This window comes from Sceloporus occidentalis, unplaced genomic scaffold (assembly GCF_023333645.1).
Source record: "Sceloporus occidentalis isolate IW3139 unplaced genomic scaffold, rSceOcc1.0.p SCAF_33, whole genome shotgun sequence".
In the NCBI taxonomy this organism is placed as follows: Eukaryota; Metazoa; Chordata; class Lepidosauria; order Squamata; family Phrynosomatidae; genus Sceloporus; species Sceloporus occidentalis.
Genome location: NW_028317013.1, coordinates 3,515,083 through 3,536,388, shown reverse-complemented (window position 1 = coordinate 3,536,388; position 21,306 = coordinate 3,515,083). Strand labels below are relative to the sequence as shown.

Below are 21,306 nucleotides of genomic sequence, written 5' to 3'. Positions count from 1 at the left end.
CCCTCGGTTAATAGGGAGTCTTGGGGGCCGATTTTATATAATTTCTTTGAGTTAGTCCTTTCAAAATAAGGATTTTGCAAGTTGCAGGCAAAGACATACAACCTGTCAATCATATGGCATGTATTTACCTGCAACTCAAACAAATTAAAGTTGCATATACTTGCAAGCAGCTTCTATATTAATGAAAATACAACCCTTAACTTGAACTAGTAAATATACCCAGTATGCAGATTTAGGATGGCATTTATGCAGGGTTTACTTAGTCTCCATGAAAAAAAACCATGAGTGTACAGCCATTTAAGAAACTGAAAAATAACCACGCACAGATTATTTAGGAGCTGTGATTGAAGAGTAAACTGCTGTTACCAACATGATATCTTGATCAGTCACATCGAATTTAGATGCAGAGTAATTAAGTGTCACAATCTGCCACAGTAAACGTGATATACAAAAAATAAAATGATTGATCAAGATTTATATAATATTGGCAATGATAGAATTTATAGGCAATAACAAGAAAAAGTCAGATTACTTATGAAACATAATTTGTCTGTGTGCTGATGAGATTTTCAGGGAACAATTATGACAAAGAGAAACTAGGGACAAGGAACTATCCTCTAAAAATGGGACATCCGGTCATTCTAATGAAGTGCCTTGGTCAATATGTCAAATGGATTCTCCATCATTGCTGATGCAAGTGCTGATATATCTAAAAAAGAACAAATGTCACTTGGAGTATGTTTTGTAGACACAAGTAGCATTGTAGCTGTCATCAGAAACAAACTCCTTGGATTTGAAATGTCAAAAGAAATGGATGCTACTTCAATTGCAAGTAGGACCATGGATACATGTTCTAAATTTGGATTGGCAAAATGTGATGGCCAAGAATATGATAGATGGCATTGTTTAAGCCATAATAAACAGAAGCTGCTTGTGCTTACTGTGCTGCATATAAACTGGATTTGGTTGGTAATGACCTGAATGCTGTTCCTGCTATACAGAATTCTATTGGCACAGTAAAAGCAAGTTTTTCTGTAAGAGTACAAAAAGAAGATCTATTTTTCCCAATGTGCCATTGCTGAGTGAAACACAGCGGACAGTTAAACACTAGGGCATTAGACTTTTAGCTCAAACTTTAAAGAGCTTTTCAAGCAATTCAGCTTACTGGCCACTGCATATCAATTGCAATCTTCCTCAAGCACAGTGAGCTTCCTCTTTTGCTTGACCATAATTTCAAACTACTCATTGTAATCTGTAAATCAGGCTCTCTAAATAATTGAACTTGATATCCTCAAGGTGTGTGATCATGTGCAAGAGTTTCTGACTGTGTTGCATGATTACAGAAGAAAATAGAAGAGCAATTTAAGGAAATATTTTCAAATGTGCAAACATTGGCAGAAAAGTTGAACATCAAACTTTTTGTTGAAAGACAGTGTGACAATTAAATTCTTTATTCTTATTTTGGTTGTTCTTCTGTGAAAGAGTACTATCAACAATCTTCCTATGTGCCATAGACTCTATTATTTCATCATTAGAAGGTTGGTTTGGTAATGAAAACATGAAAGATTTCACTCTGTTCTAACTATGCCCAAAACAAAGGGCAAAAATAAAACGCTAGAGAGCAAACATCACAGAAATTTACAAACCTGGAAGCTGAAGTAGTCACGTGGCTTGAGATCTGGCCAATGAAGGATGAACAGTTTCACAATGGATTTGTGTATTTGCTAAAGCACACAGATTTATTTCCATCAGTTCAGCAAGCAATTCTCATTGCTCAAACACTCCCAGTGACCGTTTGTACAGTGGAAAGGTCATTTAGCATAATGAGAAGGGTGAAAACCTGTTTCAGGTTGACAATGGCAGATGATCACTCATCAGAAATCAGTAGGTATGATGAGCAAATACGAATTGGCACCAGCTGGATTGCAAACCATATGATACCATATGAGCAGATTAGACAGATACTTAGAGCTTATTGATCAATATGGAAGGGACATTGTCATTTTCAACATAATGTATTTTTATTTCCACATCTGTTTATTGAGTTTTTTACTTAGCACAAAAACAAAACATATGGCTCAATGGTTCAGTGCCAGGAAACCTGAGCCATATTGTCATGATATATGAAGGGATGTATTCATTCTAAAATTTGAAGAACTCAAGAAGTCATCCCCCATATTGCACCAAGCTATACAGCTGCAGGGTATCACAATAGTTTCCCGCACCAAACGGAGCATTGCATGTTTTATTGTCATTGTACTGCTAGATTTTGGGTCGGCTGGGAGTGCTCCCTAGGTTGCGTCAGTTGCAAGGTTGGTCGGGCACATCCCAGAGCTCAAGAGATGTACTGGGAAATGTACTTGAACAGACTGTGAATTTGAGTCCACAACTCAGGGATTAGCGATAAAATGTAAGGAGACCATGTTTGGGAAGAAAAATAGGTTTTCTTATTGAGGTTTTAGCCTCCTAATTCCATTTGAAACAGATAAATAGTTTGTTTGAAATACCTCAAGGTTGGCTCACTGTCACTTATCCAATTTTGGGAAATGGTTTTCTTTGCCAATAATGATTGTGGGTTAATTTTGCCAGTTGTTGAGCCATATTCATAATTTTTTTTTAACAAAAACTAACAAGAATAAAATATATTGTATGTCTGCTTTGTTTTGTTAAATTCAATATTTATGTTAGTATTGGAATAAGTTAGCAGATACATAATATGTGTTGCAGAGGAAAGCAAGTTTTAAGCAAGTGTCATAGAAGTTCTCATTTAACTTGCATGCCCTCACTTATCCTCACTACAAGCTCATAATATGAAAAGTCCCAAGTACTTGCACACCCTCACAAGAAACTCACATTTTAGTAAATCTGTACATTGAGTCCGTAGGCCAACACTTGATCTAACATGAGGGTTGAAAAGTATGGTAAACCCTTTGCAGTCATTAATTTAGGATATCCCGTTGATGCCTCTGCCCCTCCATCCATCCATCCCTTCCCATCAGGATGGAGTGGATAGTCAGTAATAATAAAAAGAAAATACCGTATTTGCTCGATTATAAGACGACCCTGATTATAAGACGACCCCCCAAAATCTGAATATTAACTTAGGAAAAAAAGAAAAAGCCTGAATATAAGACGACCCTAAAGGAAAAAAGTTTTACCAGTAAATGTTAATTCATGTAAACTATTTTTTTTAATAAAAGCTATGATTGAGAAAAATATTTTTTTTGTTTTTATTTCTTGTATTTTCCAACCTGTCCCCCAGTTACGCACATCTGCCCCCAGGCTTGCCACTCCAATATGGCACTGTGGCCCATGATATGCCTTTTAACCCTCTATATGCCACTGTGCCCCATGGTATGCCTTTTGACCCCCTATGTGCCACTCTGCCTCCAGAAATGCCTTATACCCCTATATGCCACTCTGCCTCCAGAAATGCCTTATACCCCTATATCCCATTCTGGCATTTAGGGGGTTAAAATGCATATTATGGGGCAGAGTGGCATATAGGGAGGTATAAGGCATTTCAGGAGGCAGAGTGGCATTAAGGGAGTTAAAAGGCATTGTATAGAGCACTCTGCCTCCAGAAATGCCTTATACCCCTATATGCCACTCTGGCATTTAGGGGGTTAAAATGCATATTATGGGGCAGAGTGGCATATAGGTGTATAAGGCATTTCAGGAGGCAGAGTGCTCTATTAAATGCCCCCTTAACGCCACTCCAGAAATGCCCTATGCCCCCATTTAACACACACACACACACACCCTATACCCCCATTTAACTAACACACACACACACACACACTCTCCCCTCCCCTCCCCTCTCAGCCCTCTCTTACCGGTGCTTCCAGCCGGGGCAGCGGGTTGACGTCGCCTTCTGCTGCAGCCGGAAGGAGGTGGAGTTGGCAGCGGGGGTTTGTATCCGTCCGTCGCGTATACTTTCCCCGGCTGTCAGAGATCAGAGTTCCCCGCACCGGTGCGGGGAACTCTGATCTCTGACAGTCGGGGAAGGTTTGCGCGACGGACGCAGACAACCCCCGCTGCTAGCCACACCTCCTTCCGGCTGCAGCGGACGTTGTCTACGCGGATCGCGTAGACGTCAACCCGCTGCCCCGGCAATACAGCAGGAAGCACCGGTAAGTGTGTGTATGATGGGGGGGGGGGGGGGTGAGACAGGAGGATCCAGGTCCCCTGCAGCGGTGCGGGGGATCTGGATCTTAGTCTCCTAATCAGACTCTATTTGAGGTCTGATTAGAAGACGACCCCGATTAGAAGACGAGGGGTATTTTTCAGAGCATTTGCTCTGAAAAAAACCTCGTCTTATAATCGAGCAAATACGGTAATAAAAACAAAATTCCCTCACCACAGCCAAAATCATTTAGTAAAAATATAACGATGAAACAAATGTATTATATGTCATTTTGCAGTGCATTTGCACAATCGATATGTTTTATCAATGTTCCCAAGTTGCAAAACCTTATATCAGGTTAAATTACCATAAAAAAAAAACTTTATTATTCTGCCAATATGTAGATTGCACTGCACTGCTGATTGTTGTTTGGTGTATACATATATTCTCCAGTTCATGGAAAGCCACAAACCACATCACTTAATCAAATTCAAATGCTGGTTTACATTAACCAGAAAGGACAAATTTGCATTGGAAATTCAATAAAATAACAATAATCTTCAACACAGCATGTCTGTATACAACATGCTACAACGGAACATGCTAAAATGAATCTATCCCACCAGCCTTAGACTTCATTTAATTTCCTACTGAAAGAAAAGCCTGAATCACTAATGTAGGGTCACCCTGTATAAGATAAACTCCCCATCCTCCACTGATTAAAAGAAATGTGTTTTCTGTTACCAATGATTAACAGTACACACTTAGTGATAATTTATGGCCATCTACTTTGTAATTAAAAAAATACATAATTATTCTCATTCTGCATCTTCCATAAAGGATTTCTGTTCTTACTAGATTACATTGTAAAGTAATTATAAATTTGCACATTCTCGTTATTTATGTGTAATTGAAAAATAATTGACAACTTTACTATATATTGGGCGACACAAAACTATTTTATGGCGCACAATGTTTACTGAAGCACTTAATATATTGGATATTTCATTATAAACAGTATTCCAAGAAGGAAAGGAATCAAGTGAATTGTTATGCATGGAATGCTACACCCGTTGCATTAGAGAATGATGGAGTTGTCAGGCTATGAAACTGTTTAAGTTAGTCCAATCCTATAAATATTTATATTATTGTACTATGAAAAAGAATCAGAGACATGGTTTTACTTTACTAAGGGAATGGTAGATGAATGAACCAACCTCCCTGTACAACTGGTAGACGTTAATACACTATTTATACATGCATGGGATAGGCATAAAGGTATACTGAATCTGAGAGGAAACCAAGGACTGATTAAGGTGTAAGTCATTACAGCAGGAAAGGGTGGGCATACAATATGGGTGAACAATTCTTATCTGCTGTCAAATGCTATGTTCTTTGTGGAGTCGCATGGTTGGGCTAAACATAGCAAAGGAAATGCAGGAATGCAGACAGGAGGTGACAACCGGAGCAGGACCTCAGGCAGAAAAGCAGGCCTCAGGAGAGTAGTGAAGACCGAGTGGAAATTGGCAGGCCGAGATCAGGTATACTGGATCAGGACTTAAGACGTCAGAACAAAGGGATAAGGCAGGAACGAAAGGCAAGACAAGGCAGAGGTTAGGATTCAATGGTGTCAGTACAGCAGGATAAGACAAACTTGTGGTCAGGGCAAGCCAAGGAACGGAAAACCAGTATGGGACTCAGGATAAGACAATTGCAATGAATAACAATAACATGTACAAGGGCTACAAGGTAAGTGAGGGTATATATAGGTATAAGGGAAAGGAAGTGCACACCCAACAATTAATACTATTCGTGTTTTCACCTTTAAAAATATAGTGCAGATGCTGAACTTAAAATCTTGAGTAGCATGCACATGGGTACTTTCTGAAACTACACCCGACCGCCACACTAGGAGATTATTCACTGTCGAAAGCAGCACAGCAGGGTAAGAACAGCCCTACCGTGCACTCCTGCACAGATGGGGCATGAAGACCAATGTTCCCTCTCATTTTAATAGTTGGTATGTGCAGAAATCTTATGTTGTACGAATATTTGTCCTGTGCACTGGCCAGCGCCCAGATTGCACCCACAGGTCTCCCCCCATTACATACAGACACAGGACATGCCCTGATTGCATCTACATGATTTATCTGGCACTCAGAGTGTACCCACAGTGGTCTCTTCTCAGAGTCTCAGTCTGGATAAGGGCCACCCTTTATTCATCCTTAACCCTTTAGGCCCAAAACAGTAACAGTTATGGATAGACCGTCAAAATACACACGCCTACTTTACCTTTTGCAAAGGCCTGCCCATACACACAAGCATAAACACACATACACATGCGCATTCATGCTTGCCTTTGCATTCTCTTGTATCTTTTCCCCTTTGATCGTCATTTCTCACTATTTCTCTTTATCCCTCCTGCTATTTCACTTGATCCCAACATCTGCCCTTTCTCTTCCCTTCAACTTGATCATCCCCTTTCTCATTATTTATCTTCCTCTTTTTTATCTCTCTCCTTTCTCCTATATCTCCTGTTTCTTTTTAGCTCTCCCCTCTTTCTGTATGTCTCTTATTTCTCTTTATCTCTTCCCTTTCTCTCTATCTATACCTTTTTCACCCTACCTCTCCCCTTTCTTTTTACCTCTCCCTCTTTTCAATATCACTCTCATTTCTCCCCATCTTTATTCTTTCTTATTTTATTCCCCTTCTCGTTATCTCTGTCCCCTCTCTCTCTCATCCTCATTATCTCTTTCCTATATATTTCTCTTTATCTCTCCATTTCTTACTATCTATTCTGTACTACATAACTCTTTCCTTTCTCCCCATCTCTTATCTTTCTGAAGTCATTTAGTGGGAACGTGAGGTCTGTTATCAAACAGATTTATTCCTGTCCCCAAAGTTTTAAACACAAACCTTATTCTTTTGTCATGACATCAAGTCTGACAAATTATTATAATAACTATAATAATTTTAATTGTTGAAGATATGTATGTAATTTATGACTGTAACTGCAAATATCACTCCCCTTTCGCATTATCTCTCCCCTTATCCCATCTCTCTTCTTTCCCCATTATCTTCCCCTTCTCTCTCTTTCTGTCCCCGTTCTCTCTTCTCTTCATTATCTCTCTCTATGGTCTTACTATCTATTCTATACTATTTATCTGTCCCTTTTCTCCCCATCTTTTACCTTTCTCGTCCTGTGGTGAAAGCGTGAGGTCTGTTCTCAGTTTCAATGCTCCCTTGCAGTGTGCACAGCTTCATTGTTGATGTTATATCCAGAAGCTTAGCATCAATTGCCAGCAGCATCACAAATGAGCAGTGAAAAAGAGTTCTGAATGAACAATTAGAGAGAGCTACACGATCTTCCCAACCAGCCCTGCTCCACCAGCAACGGGCATTCTAGTCCACCACAGATGAGGTTCCACACCTCCCATTCCAAAACCATGGCCATTTGGAGCCTCCCTCATTGCGACTATACCAGCCTCCAGTCTTCTGGGGAGACTTTACACAAGATTTTGGAGTGTGTCCTATCAGACAAAAGAGCATTTGTAAGGTCCATTTGTAACTGATGTTGGACAAGAAGGCCTGGCTCTTAAGGGGTGTTAAAATTAATCCCAAAGATTTAAGGTCATGTCTCTGTCCCTGCCACTCAAGTGTCTCCACACCAAACTTGTGAAACCATGTCTTTATGGGCTTTGAGCAGAGGACACAATCGTACTGGAACTGGAAAAGACCTTCCCAATATGCCTTTTTATGCGGTAATATTAACATTACCCTTCACTGGAACTAAGGGGGCCTATCCCAAACCTTAAAAAACAGTCCCAAATGATTATGCCTCCTCTACAAAACTTTAAAGTAGGCAATAAGGATTCCTGTAGGTAGCTTTATCCTGGCATCTAACTTCAGACACCCAGTCACTAAAAAGAATGCATTTTCACTGCTCCAGAGTCCAGTGGCAGTGTGCTTTACACCACTTAAGCTGGTGTTTGAAATTGCATATAGAAATCTTTAGCTTGTGTGCAGCTGCTCACCCATGGAACCTCACTTCATGAAACTCACAACCCACAGTGCTTGTGCTTATTTTACTTACAGTGATAGTTTTGAACTCTGTAGTGAGTGATGCTACAAAGAATAGCCAATTTTTACAAGAAACATGACTACATAGCACTCAGCGGCCAGTTCTGTCCGTGTGCGGTCTACCACTTCTTGATTGTGCTGCTGTTCCTCCTAGATGCTTTCACTTCACAATAATAGCACTTACAATGGACCAGGGTAGATCGAGCAGGGCAGAAATTTCATAAACTGACTTGTGGTTTAAAGTCACTGAGCTCTTCAGTAGGACCCATTCTACTGCCAATGTTTGTCTATTGAGATGGCATGCCTATGCGGTTGATTTTAAACACCTTTTAGCAATGGGGTAGGCTGCAACACTTAAGCTGAATAATCAGTAGGTGTGTCTACATACTTTTGGTCGTATAGTGAAGGTAGATGTGTATATTTACCCATATACTGTAAACAATAAATACCCAGAAGATATTTTATTAATATATATTTTGAAATTTTTTTTCACAACCAGCTTCCATAAAAATATTTACATATATTATCCAAACATTGTTTGCTTCTAATTTCTAAGAATAATAAAGTAGAGCAGGACATTCTGTGCACTCAGGAAATCCTAGCTGAATTAGACGCAGTTGAAATTATGCATGGGTTGTCAAACATTTGGAAAGCTAAATACATTGTGGGTGAGCACTGTCACATTGCTACCGAGGATGCATTTATAATAGATTCCTGCTTAGGCTCCCTCTTGCCAGTTTGATGGCTACAGAGCAGTCAGCACTGGCTTTGTCATATCCTCAGTGCTGGTATCTGCAGCTTTGTCCAAAGGATTTGTAAGAGTCTGGTTTGGCAGAGAGCTGAGCTTCCGCTGCTGCCTGCCAATCTCTGTTGCAGCTGACATTGCTTCTCTTTCACATATATTCTACTCCAAAGAAATGTATCTTGTGTACTGCACTAGGTATTATTTAAACGTTTTCTGTGTTGGGTGTTGGTAAAATTCTATATGTGCACTTAAATATAACTGTAAATGTTTGTAGTTGTTTACAAAGGAGATAAGACTTCTGACTCCATTCTTAATCAAATCTAATTCAATTATATACTGGCAAATTACAGTTGAAATTCTTGCTTGAATACAGACAGTTTAACATGTAATATCTTTACCCCTGACAAGTAATTATTTTTATAAGAACCAGTAGCCAAATCAATCACTAAACAGATGCTTTGGGACTTAATCACTAAAGGGTGAGTGGACATACATTCTATGTTTATAGCCCTGTATAATGTTTAGTTAAATCAAGAAGATTTCTTTAGTCTCCTTACCTATTGAATTATGCATCAGTCCTTCTAGTTGGAAGAACTTGCAAGTGTTGGCCCTTCTCAATGAAAAATGAAAGATTTAAACCCTAACTCTTCTGCAAACTCACCTTCAATTCTCCCTTTAGTAAGAGTTTCATACACTATTAAATAGTTAATGCTTTGGGACTGTTAGGAACCAGATAATTAGGATAATTCCAAAGGATAGTTCCTTTGAATCGCATTGTTCTGACAGCGATGTGCTTCATTGTAATTGTAATCTCTGCATTCCATCTTGAAAAAAAGTCTGTTTGTGTTATTTTTATCTATAGTAGTACTAGGAGCCTGTCCTAATTTTTTTCCATATGTTGTGTCACCTTATGTAGTAATGGATGGAACAATGACCATCTGCTTCTCTGCGCGATATGTTATGCGTGAACCAGCTAGTAGCAATCTCAGACAGGATTTAGGAAATCCACACTTAATACTTTTTTTAATATGCATCCAGTGGAGCTATCTCATATATATATATATTGGATTTAAATAAGATATCTGATAAGCTGTCTGCTTAATATCCTAAAGAGTGACCCACAGAGACTGGCAAATGGCAGCAAGAACAATGCCCTAACATCCCTCTCATACCAGGGTCGCAAATGTTGGCTGATACCTTCTGAGTTCTATAAATGCATGCTCAGTGATGTATATATTGTGCCTACCTAGTCATACTTTAGAAGAAGTGCTCCGTGATCACTTGGTCAGAGATGCTGGTACCAGGGAGAAAGGCCAAAAGAAAAAATACATAAAAACAAAAACCAGAAGAAGAAGGAGAGGCAAGAGAAGAAGTGGAGCTGCAGAAAAGGAGAGAGGGACTTTGAGCTGTCAGTGAGTGAGAGTGTAAGAAAATGGGAGTGAGCGAGCATGAGTGAGAGTGGGAGACAGCATGGGTGTGTGACAGCCTTTAGAGTAAGTGAGTGGGAGTGAATAAGAGAGTGAGTGAGAGAGTGTGAGATGGCATGAGAATGTGAGACAGTGGGAGTGAGACTGCGAGAGTGAGGGAGCATGAGAAAGTGAGAGAGCAAGAGAAAGTGAGAGAGCCTGAGAGACCATGAGTGTGAGTGAGCATAAGAGGGTGTAACCATGAGTGACAGTAGTATGAGAGACCAAGAGTGAGTTAAAGTGTGAGAGAAAATTAGAGCGCGTGACAGTGTGAGTGAACATGAAAAAGACTGAGAGTGTGAGAATGTGAGATAGTGTGAAAAAGAGTGAGTGAGAATGTGAGTTAGAGTGGGAGAGTGAAAGAATATGAATAAGAATGAGTTAAAGTGTGAGAGAGTGAGAAAGTAAGAGAGCTTGAGATTGTGAGATAGCATGAGTGAGAGTGAAAAAAGAAGAAAATACAAACGAAAATGATAATAGGAGATGAGAGCTATGCTGTACCACGTCAATGTCTGGCTAAGTAGATAGTGATGGGCGTTATGGTGTAGCACCGTCTGTGTCTGGCTTGCTATATAATGATAGGAGTTATACTGTACTACCATCAATCTCTGGCTCAGTATAAAGTGAGGGCAGTTATGTTGTACCACCATCAGTGCCTTGCTCAGTATATAGTTATGGTAGCTATGGTACAACACCGTAAATGTCTGGCTCAGCATACAGTGATGGGAGTTACGGTGTACCACCATCAGCGCCTGGTTCCGAATATTGTGATGGGAGTTATGCTGTACCATCTTCTGTGTCTGGCTCACGTTATATTGATAGGAATTATGCTGTAAAACTGTCTGTGTCTGGATATATAATAATTGGAGTCATGCTGTACCACTGTCTGTGTCTGGCTCACTATATAATGATGGGAGTTGTGATGTACCACTGTCAGGTTCAGTAAATACTGATGCAAGTTAAACTGTACCACCTTCAGGCTCAGGATATGGTGAAGGGAGTTGTGTTTGGCCCACACTACTCCTGTTCCCATGCAACTCCCTTTTCTACTCACTGATTACTTGAGGCTCTCTGGTGCTAGCTCAGTCCCTGTGTGCAGCTAGTCCAGCCCCATACACAGTTAGACCCAGCAACATATTCTGGCCTAGCCATTTAGGATTAGGACAAGAGGCCCAGGGGGCGGTAGTTCCCACAACACGAAAGTGGGGGGCAGATAGGACTATTAAGGGATCAGGTCCCCCGGCGTGCTGCTGCTCAATGGCGCTGTTATAACAGAGATCTCTCTGACCAGTCCCTTTACACTAGATGCCTTAAAAGGCCTCTAGCTGACTTGAGACAGCCCCCACAGACTGCTTGTCTTTAAGTCATGGAGCACCAGGATATGATGTCAGGCTGGGGCTCCCTAGATAAGCATGCAACTGGCTTGGCTACCTCATGTATGGTTAGCACCGCCCCCTCAAAAAGCCACTTTCCCAAAAGATGGATAAGGCCATGGGAAGTTCCAACGTGTGAGAAGCATTTATAAATCATAAGTAGGGCAATTGCCAACTTATCAGAAAAGCTAGATTTGCGTATTAGAAAGCTGACTATAACTAGTTAAACAAAGAAACAAAAACAAGAAACAATAGCCTCTCATGTTTGAAAAGCACGGTATACAAACAGAATGTTATATGAAGATATTGCAAAGGCATTGGAAAGACGCCTGGAGCAAATGACCTTGCACATGCACATTCTCTCACATCATCTTGGTTTTAAACAGGATCCAGTTGTTAGATGTCAGATCTGACCCTTAACGCTTTATGTCCTACCTACAAAGCCTCGCTACACAGCTCACTCTTTTCTATTCATTGATTTTTCTTCTGCAATGGATTTGCTGTTCCTTCTTACATGTATAGCGTATAGTTCATGCTTACTTCTACATTTTTTATATAAAAGTGAAAAGATGTCCCAGAATTCATTTTAATTATAACATAGAACCCAAATGTGACCACACAAGAAAAGGTCAAAAGGTCAAACCTGTGATCAGGGGAGGGCTGGCAGCCTAAGGCCTGGGGGGCAAGTCTAGTCAACTGGCCCGTTGCACCATCAAAGCGGCTGCGAGCGACATTGAAAGCGGCCGTCGTGCGGCAGTCACTCCACCAGCGCCTAATGAAATTAAAGTGGCCGGCGTGCACGCACCGCATGCCTCAGCTCTTCATCCCACCACTTTTAAGACGTGGGAAGAGGAGCTGAGGCATGGCCATTGGGTCTGACAGCCGCATGATGCAGGGGGGTACCTAGAGTATTTGGCACCTGTGGCAGACCCTGTATGTGGCACCCCCCCCACACACACACACTTTAAAACTGCATAGTTTCTATGGTTAGGCAAACATTGACAGGGGTACAGCATATTTGTTATCATTATATGCTTAGGGATTATGCGGTACCACCGTCAATGTGTGCCTATACATTGAGCCAGACACTGACAACCCCTATCACTATATACTAAGCCAAACATTGATGTGGTGTAGGCTTACCACTTTAGTGACTGGCATAGTATATAGTAGGGATGCAACGAAATGAAAATTCTGGACTGAAACTAAAAATTCAGCATTCACTTGGCCAAAACTGAAAAAAAAACAAAAAAAACCTTTAAAATACTTTATTAAAAGTAACACCAAAATTAGACAAAAAAATCAACAACAATATTAACATATATATACACACAAACACACATATATATAACAACAATCACAATCCTATCATGCCCAGGTTCTAGCATGTGCTGGCTGACTTAGCATGATAGGAGTGTGATTGCTGTTTGCAATTATATATATATATATATATATATTAATACTGTCATTGAATTATTCTGTCCAATAAAAGTGTTAACACACCGAAGTTGGACCAAAAAATAATTTATAACAGCAATCACACTCCTATCATGCCTAGGCAGCCACTACATGCTGGAATCTGGGCATGAAAGGAATGTGATTACGGACTCCCTATGCCAAGCTATCCCCCAACACTTACACATCCATGCTATCTGAAACCCTCATTCACAAACATTCAGCATAACACCCATCACTCTCACACACTTACATTCAGCATAACACCCATCACTCTCACACACTTACATTCAGCATAACACCCATAACTCTCACACACTTACATTCAGCATAACACCCATCACTCTCACACACTTACATTCAGCATAACACCCATCACTCTCACACACTTACATTCAGCATAACACCCATAACTCTCACACACTTACATTCAGCATAACACCCATCACTCTCACACACTTACATTCAGCATAACACCCATCACTCTCACACACTTACATTCAGCATAACACCCATCACTCTCACACACTTACTAATCCACTCTTTCCTACCTTTTCTTCTTTCACTCTCACTTTTCCTCCTCCTCCTCTTCTTCTTCTTCCTGTCCTTCCGGTGCACTGAGCGCGGAAGACGGTGGGCGTGGCTTCAATGTTGTGCCGCGCGCATCGTTTCTGGAGGCGTGCCGGCATGGTGGCACCCCTCAGATGAGCGGCAGCCGGGGCGGACCGCCCCCCTCCCCCCCACGCCAGGTACGCATGACGGCCGCATTCAATCCTGCTCGCGGCCGCTTAGTTTTTAACTTTGCGGCCGCAGCCGCATTGAATGCTCGTCAGTCCGGCCCACCGGCCCGGATTTAGGGCGGCCTGGGGGGCAATTGCCCCCCGGCCCAGTCCGCCCCTGCCTGTGATAGTGACCACACTTAAGAAATACTAGTATGCTGAGAAAATTCACTCTTTCCTTTGCCTTGACATTTTTGTTTGAGGACATATACATGTTTACGGACCATAATTAAGGATCATATATACAGCAGCTATGGTAGAATTGGGAAATCTACTCGTGTTGGTTTATATTTAACAATTAACAAAATAGCATAGCAAATGGTGAGTTTATAATAAAGTCAGCATCCAACCTGACATTTATAAATAAATGGTTAACCCTTCCTATAAGTGTATAGATTTTCTTCTTCTTAAGAAGCGCTAAAATAAATACATGAAATTAATAAATATACATAATTAAGTTGTGTATCATAATAATACAATTAGCCCGTTGGGCCATGTGACATCACATTTCAGATATGAAAAACCCATGTGCTTGTGTGGCTTTTCATAATTACTGCTGTATATGAACAATTATACCCAAATAGATCACACGCATCTTTTAACCAATGAAATTGTTAATGTGAAGAAAAATCAGCACCAAAGTTAAACAGTGGCACAGATGGTAAGGATAACGTGCCAACATGTCACTCTTAATTAGAAGAGTTAAAGAACAGCTTTACCTAATTTATGATCATCCTTAAAGGAAGAAAGCCATAATCACATTTGCAAACAAAATAAAATAAATAATAGGCTTATTCCACATTTTTTTTCTCTTTTTATTTTTTTAACTTTATTCTTTTTACGCTATCCTTAAAAATGTAAAGGAATGTAATGGGTACATCTCTGGAGAATACAGTTATTCTCTTAAACCCAAATGATGCTGTTCTTAAGGCAAAAATATGCAGCAAACTAATGAAATGAAAATTAGATAGATGGATAGATATAGCTATGCTATTATGCTATGCTATTATGAGGAATGGAGTAGACCAAAGATTCAACAGCTGCTGGAGAAACAAAGCTAAAATGTACAGAATACTAATTATAAAAAATGAACAATTGCTTTTTGGTAAAGGTCTATTTTTAGACAAATCTGAGTTGGAGCAAATTGCTTCGTTTTTACTTGTCCGAGCTCCATGCTCATCAAAGCTGGTAGAATATATCAATATTTATCTCAGTGTGTACTATTAATAACATATTCCTTTTCAGTTGGTTTGTTGCTTGTTATTGACAATCATATAAAGCTTTCATTTGTTGCATACTGAGAGAATAATATACATATATAACCCATTGTATTGTATATTGCCGGCAGAGTAGATGGACATGCCAGATCTTGTAGCTGGTCATTTAGGTATAGATGAAATATTATATGAAACTGCTTGAAAGAAAAAGTCAATCACATCCGTCTGCAGTCTCCATCCTACATCCTCTTTCTCCTTCTTACAGACCATTTGTTAGGAGTAACAAAAATTGGTAATTCATATAACCCACTGGAACTTCTATAGATTAAGTTTTTGTTTTAACCCATGACTGCACAGGCCTCCATGAACAGGTGTGGATTAGCAGTCTCAATGATACTTTACTCAGCAATGAAAGAGGAATGAAATAGATTAAGTTTACAAAATTTTATTGTAGGTTAAGTCTATGGAGTTTTCTTTAAAAAATGGGCCCTGGAAAAATTATACAGGACCCTGTTTCTGGATTTCCTGCCTTTAGCAAGCCCCCCCCTTTTTTTTCTCTGCATGGATGTGTAATTGTGTGTCAGCATGGATGTGTAATTGTGTGTGTGTGTCAGCATGGATGCGTATTTTTGTGTGTGTAAGCATGGATGCTTAATTGTGTGTGTGTGTGTAAGCATGAATGTATAATTGTGTGTGTGTGTGTGTGAGCATGGATGTGTGATTGTGTGTGTCAGCATGAATGTGTAATTGCGTGTGTGTAACCATGGATGTGTAATTGTTTGTGTGTTAGCATGGATGTGTAATTGTGTGTGTGTGTGTGTGTGTCAGCCTAGATGTGTAATTGTGTGTTTGTGAACATGGATGTGTGCTTGTGTGTGAGCGTAGATGTGTAATTGTGTGTGTGGGCATGGATGTTTAAGTGGGTGTGATAGAGTGTGTGTTACAATTAATGTGTATGTATGTGTTAGTGAGTATGAGTAAGTGTGTGTAATTTGTGTAAGTGTGTTTACAAATGTGTGGCAGAGTGTACATTGGAATTGGGGCAAGGGGCAAAGAAGGCACTGACAAGTTGTTTAGGGACAATGCAGGCAAAAGAAAGCTGTGAAGTTGGGGGCTTCGGGGCAATTTTTGCACCAGGGCCCTGTGGTTTATACATACGATCCTGTATAGGTGAATGGAGCAGGGATATAGGTGAGACCAGGGGTACTCGTTGTGTGATAGTGAAGCGTCGGATAGGATATGATGTAAATGAGATCTCTGCTGCAGTTCGTTGGACAATCAGGGGAGATCAGTGGATCTCCCCAACCAGCCCATGATCCACACTGTCCACAAAAGGAGGAAAGTAAAGCTGTTTGTCAGGACAGTGGCACATTCCTAAGATATCAGGAGTGTCCCTTAGAAAACAGGTTGCTTGAGAGATAAGCATCTGGTTTTGTCTATTTCCAGTTCTGTTTTTTCCATTCTTTATCCCTGTGTAATCAATGCATTCTGCACAGTCTTGTTTTTCAACTTGCAGACCACACATGTTAGTATGGTCTATTATTTGTTTCCATTCTGATCGCAAATGTGTTACAAACCCTGTAGCACCAAATTTAACATGGTTCTCAACTGATTGAATTGAGAGTGTAGATAATGTTGAGTGTGTATATCTGATAACAACTAAAAGAATCAGCAACATTCTTTTGAAGAATATGTGTTTCATGGTAGTATGTAGCAGAGATTGCTACATTCTATTTGCACCTCCTCTTGCAACGTTTACCACATATGAAGCAAAATATTTTGTAACCTCTTTCTCAGAATCTAAGCTTGCTTGTTGCTGATTCTCTTGGGAGGTAGGGGGGACGTCTTTAATGTGGGGCAAAAGCCTGAAGCACCCTTGGTGGACTGGTCAATCTGTGGGTCGGCACACCAAGATTCCATTACAGCTGATGTGGCCGCAAGTTTTAAAGCCGCTGTAAGACTCAGTGAGGCTCTATGTCCCGCCCCTGTCAAGATGTGACGTGCCGCTCAAAATGTGAGGGGTGTACTCACTTTTGTGAGATACTATACATGCTCTAGCCATCTGGAACACCAGGACTGATTGAATACTGCAAGTCAGCAGTGTAGAATTATTTCAAATCGCAACCAATCCATTTTTAGGAGAATGTGGATTTTAACAGGCAATCAGAACATAGGGACATCTTCTCCTTTGCACCGGTTTGTTATTGTATGTGTTATTGTATGTGTTTCTAAATTGTTCTTCTGACTGTAACAGCGCTGCGGAATCTGCTGGGGCTTTATAAATAAAAGTAATGTAATCGGTCATCCTTACTGATTTACCCAATCTACACTATCCTCCCAGATCATTCCTGCAAACGTTAACCTCATCTAATCTAACCTCTTAATTATAGCATTAAGATTTCCTTGGCCGTAGTATTAAAGCTTTGTAGTTTTTGTCCTTAAGCCCTTGGTCGGTTCAATGGAATGAATTCCAAATTGCATTGAACTAGAGCACTATTTTAATCAGGCTTCTTGTCTCACTTTAACACAAACAGCATTTTTCACATATGCCAACCAGCAGGACTGTGATTTCAAAATTCTTGCTCTATTAGGAGGATAGGGAACATTTTCAATTTCCTGTAATTTACTCAATGTGGTCCTTCTGTGTTATTGATACAGCCTTTTATAATCTATGGTAATCTTGGTAGTATTTGATCCCCTATCAATGTCTGGCTCCCAGGTGTCTTTTATACAAGTAATGAGCTGACATTAGGAGCACTCTCTTAAAGGGAGTGCACCTAATCTCAGCTTGTTACCTGTATAAAAGACACCTGTCCACAGAAGCAATCAATCAATAAGAGCCCAAACTCTCCACCAAGGCCAAGACCAAAGAGCTGTCAAGGATGTCAGGAAAAATATTGTATTCCTAAACATGGCTGGAATGGGCTACAAGTTCATCGCCAAGCATCTTGGTGAGAAGGTGGCAACAGTTGGTGTGATTATTCGCAAATGGAAGAAACACAAAATAATTGTCAATCTCCGTCGGTCTGGGGCTTCATGCAAGATCTTACCTCATGGAGTTTCAATGATCATGAAAACGGAGAGGAATCACCCAGAACTACACAGGAGAATCTTGTCAATGATCACAAGGCAGCTGGGACCATGGTCAACAAGAAAACAATTGGTAACACACTACGCCGTGAAGGACTGATATCCTGCAGCACCTGCAAGGTCCCCCTGCTCAAGAAAGCACATGTACAGGCCAGTCTGAAGTTTGCCAATGAACATCTGAATGATTTAGAGGAGAACTGGGTGAAAGTTTTGTGGTCAGATGAGACCAAAATCGAGCTGTTTGGAGGAGGATGAATGCTGCCTATGACCCCAAAAACACCATCCCCACCGTCAAACATGGAGGTGGAAACATTATGCTTTTGGGGGTTTTCTGCTAAGGAGACAGGACAACGTCACTGCATCAAAGAGACAATGGATGGAGCCATGAACTGTCAAATCTCAGGTAAGAACCACCTCCCCTCAGCCAGGGCATTGAAAATGGGTCGTGGATGGGTATTCCAGCATGACAATGACCCGATACACGCGGCCAAGGCAACAAAGGAGTGGCTCAAGAAGAAGCACATTAAGGTTCTGGAGTGGCCTAGCCAGTCTCCATACCTTAATCCCATAGAAAATCTGTGTAGGGAGTTGACGGTTCGAGTTGCCAAACGTCAGCCTCAAAACCTTAATGACTTGGAGAGGATCTGCAAAGAGGAGTGGGACAAAATCCCTCCTGAGATGTGTGCAAACCTGGTGGCCAACTACAAGAAACGTCTGACCTCTGTGATTGCAAAAAAGTCATGTTTTGCAAAGGGGTCAAATATTTATTGCACTGAGAAAAATGCAATGTATAACTTATTTGAAATGGTGTTATTGTGTCTTTCACTATTCAAATAAACATACCATTAAAATTATAGACTGAGCGCGTCTTTGTCAGTGGGCAAACGTACAAAATCAGCAGAGGATCAAATAATTTTTTCCTTCACTGTATACCCCCTAAGCTACACAAGCAATGTGTTTTTTAATGTATCCAGCAAGACAATTCTACATAATATATGCTTTAACTTTTCTTAGGTATTTGTCCTTTGAGGGTGCAGTAATGTATGCAGAACTTTCATTCTGGTCTACAAAGAGAACTTTGTGACCATAATGAAGTCTTGTGAGAGAAGCAGATATATAAAGGTCATTCAACTGAAGTGAAATGATTCAAGTATGTCAAGGTTACTGTGGTGTAACATTAGGGCTATGCTAAGATACACTTATGCCTTACTTGTCTTCTCAATATATATTGACAGGTTTAACTGTGCCACTCTTGTAATACATTATCAAATCAGGAAGAAACATTTTACAAGTGTAAGATCGTACTATCATTTTTTTTGCAGACATTTACTTTTATGTCCTTTGTTTTACTATTTTTGTTATAGAATTGCTTATAAAAAGTAGTCATATAATAAGCACAAAAAAAAACAATTTGACGAGGTGAGCTTAACGTGTGTGCAAAAGGTTCCAAACTAATGCCAAAATCAATAATATGATCAATATCAATCAAGCTTTGTGGGATTTCAGTGCCTTCCAGCTCTACATTTAACTCAAAAGGTACCAAAAGAGCCATTCCTACCACTGGCGTAACTACAGGGGTTGCAGCGGGACCCGTGCCTCTAGAGGGCCCGGTGCAACCCCCGCGACCCCTTGTTCCTGTCTCCTCATACCGATTCAAAATTGTTTAGAAAGGGTTGGAATCCAGGTTTGAAGGGCCCCTTCTAAACTATTTTGAACTTGCATGGAGAGACAGGAATGTATCGGGGTTTGTGAAACTGAGGCTGAACAGTGTGGAAGCAGCCGGAGAGATAGCTGCTGGAACGGTGAGAGGTAAGTGGGGGGAGGCGGGAGGTGGGATGTATGCATATGTGTTTGCAATTATGTATACATGTGAGCATGGATGTGTACTCGTGTGTGAGCATGGATGTGTATTTGTGTGTGTGAACATAAAAGTGTGTGTGTGTGAGCATAAAAGTGTACTTTTACTTGTGTGTGTGAGCATGGATGTGTAAGTGTGTGTGAGCATGTTTTTGTAAGGGTGAGATGGAGTGTGTGTTAGTGAGTATGAGTAAGTGTGTGTAATTTGTGTGTTTACATATGTTGTATGTTGTAAGGGGGCAAGGGGCAAAGAAAGCACAGACAAGCTGTTTAGAGGCAATGTTGGGGGCCTCCGGGGCACTTTTTGCACCAGGGCGCTTTGGTTTCTACTTATGCCCCTGCTTTCTACATACACATTTAATGACTCCCTCTAAATGTATAACCCAAGCCCACAACACAGGCCCTATAGTCACATTTAAAAATATGGTATTGAAGGACTTTAAAAAAGGTATCCAAAAGAAATCAAAACGGCAAACAACTTAAGTCTGGATGAAGTTAAAGCTTTTAAAGAACTAAGAAAAATTTATAAGATAACATTTAAGATATTTTTTATGGATCATCAGTATTCTGACATTTATCTGTCTGCTTTAACTTCTATTTTCTGGCAGTGGGAAATTAAGACAAACAGCAAAACTTTAATAAAATCCTAAAACTTGAGAAAAATGGTGGATTGAGTCATAGGTTCGATTCTTGCTACCATTTTTCTGCACCTCAATTCTTCCATGAAGACCACTTCTGACCATACTTCTCGAGACAGTAGATTAGTGTATCAGGGTCCCACTGTTTGCTGCCAATGCTGAGCTGTTTCCTTGACCAACAACAGCTTCTATGGTCTTCAACATTGCAATTTTCTTTGTGCTTTTTCAAAAGAGCTTGGGCATAACTTCTGGAAACCTCTGTCTGCCTGGAAATTTCTGCCTGGTGAAAAACCTTGCTGATGCAGCAGGGCCGTAGGAAAGGTGAGGCTAGAGAGGCAGGACTAATTGGGGAGATCACGGATCTCCGCAGTAGCGTATCGAAAGGGGGTGGTACTCCTCGGGTGCCACTCATCAGGCGCCTGCCCCCGGACCAGGGAAATCAGCAAGAGAGGTAAGAGGGTGTGGGAGAGTGAATGGGTG

General features: G+C 40.5%; 1 pseudogene; it reads left to right on the top strand.

Moving 5' to 3' along the window:
* The first annotated feature begins 663 nt into the window (after positions 1–663).
* Positions 664–1,582, top strand: LOC149298346 (uncharacterized; annotated as a pseudogene).
* The last annotated feature ends 19,724 nt before the right edge of the window (positions 1,583–21,306 follow it).